Source organism: Odontomachus brunneus, unplaced genomic scaffold (assembly GCF_010583005.1).
Source record: "Odontomachus brunneus isolate Ranch 3 - 2012 unplaced genomic scaffold, Obru_v1 Obru_scaffold_237, whole genome shotgun sequence".
Lineage (NCBI taxonomy): Eukaryota > Metazoa > Arthropoda > Insecta > Hymenoptera > Formicidae > Odontomachus > Odontomachus brunneus.
In genome coordinates, this window is record NW_022639687.1 from 12353 (window position 1) to 14597 (window position 2245).

Consider the following 2245-nt stretch of genomic DNA (forward strand, 5'->3'; position numbering starts at 1 on the left):
AACCTAACCTAACCTAACCTAACCTAACCTAACCTAACCTAACCTAACCTAACCTAACCAAACCAAACCAAACTAACCAAACCAAACTAACCTAACCTAACCTAACTAACCTAACCTAACCTAAACTAACTAACTAACCAAACCAAACTAACCAAACCAAACTAACCTAACCAAACCAAAACTAACCAAACCAAACTAAACTAACCAAACCAAACTAACCAAACCAAACTAACTAACCAAAACTAACTAACCAAACCAAACCAAACCAAACCAAACCAAACCAAACCAAACCAAACCAAACCAAACTAACTAACCAAACTAACTAACCAAACCAAACCAAACCTAACCTAACCAAACCAAACTAACCAAACCAAACTAACCAAACCAAACTAACCAAACCAAACCAAACCAAACTAACCAAACTAACCAAACTAACCAAACTAACTAACCTAACCTAACCAAACTAACCAAACCAAACCAAACCAAACCAAACTAACCTAACCAAACCAAACTAACCAAACCAAACCAAACTAACCTAACCTAACCTAACCAAAACCAAACTAACCAAACCAAACCTAACCTAACCTAACCAAACCTAACCAAACCTAACCTAAACTAACCAAACCAAACTAACTAACCAAACTAACCAAACTAACTAACCAAACCAAACCTAACCTAACTAACCAAACCAAACTAACCAAACCAAACTAACTAACCAAACTAACCTAACTAACCTAACCTAACCTAACCTAACTAACCTAACCTAACTAACCTAACCTAACTAACCTAACCTAACTAACCTAACCTAACTAACCTAACCTAACTAACCTAACCTAACTAACCTAACCTAACTAACCTAACCTAACTAACCTAACCTAACTAACCTAACCTAACTAACCTAACCTAACTAACCTAACCTAACTAACCTAACCTAACTAACCTAACCTAACTAACCTAACCTAACCAAACCAAACTAACCAAACTAACTAACCAAACCAAACCAAACCTAACCAAACCAAACTAACCTAACTAACTAACCAAACTAACCTAACTAACCTAACCTAACCAAACCTAACCAAACCAAACTAACTAACCTAACTAACCTAACCTAACCTAACCTAACTAACCTAACCTAACTAACCTAACCAAACTAACCTAACTAACCTAATCTAACTAACTAACCAAACCAAACTAACCAAACCTAACTAACCAAACCAAACCAAACTAACTAACCTAACTAACTAACTAACCAAACTAACTAACCTAACTAACCTAACCAAACTAACTAACCTAACCTAACCTAACCTAACTAACCAAACTAACCAAACTAACCAAACCAAACCAAACTAACCTAACCTAACCAAACCCAACTAACCAAACCAAACTAACCAAACTAACTAACTAACCTAACTAACCAAACCAAACCCAACCAAACTAACCTAACCTAACCCAAACCTAAACTAACCAAACTAACTAACCTAACCAAACCAAACTAACCAAACCAAACCAAACTAACCTAACCTAACCAAACCCAACTAACCAAACCAAACTAACCAAACTAACTAACTAACCTAACTAACCAAACCAAACCCAACCAAACTAACCTAACCTAACCCAAACCTAAACTAACCAAACTAACTAACCTAACCAAACCAAACTAACCAAACCAAACCAAACTAACCAAACCAAACCAAACCAAACCAAACCTTATAACTAACCAAACTAACTAACCAAACTAACCAAACCAAACTAACTAACCAAACCAAACTAACTAACTAACCAAACTAACCTAACCTAACCAAACTAACCAAACCAACCAAACTAACCAAACCAAACCAAACCAAACTAACTAACCAAAACTAACCAAACCAAACCTAACCTAACCAAACTAACCTAACTAACCAAACCAAACCAAACCAACCCAACCAAACCAAACTAACCAAACCAAACCAAACTAACCAAACCAAACCAAACCAAACTAACCCAACCAAACCAAACCAAACTAACCTAACCTAACTAACCAAACCAAACCTAACCTAACCTAACCTAACCTAACCAAACCAACCAAACCTAACCAAACCTAACTAACTAACCTAACTAACTAACTAACTAACTAACCAAACTAACCAAACCCAACCCAACCAAACCAAACCAAACTAACCAAACCAAACTAACCAAACTAACCAAACTAACCAAACTAACTAACTAACCTAACCTAACCTAACCTAACCAAACCTAACCTAAC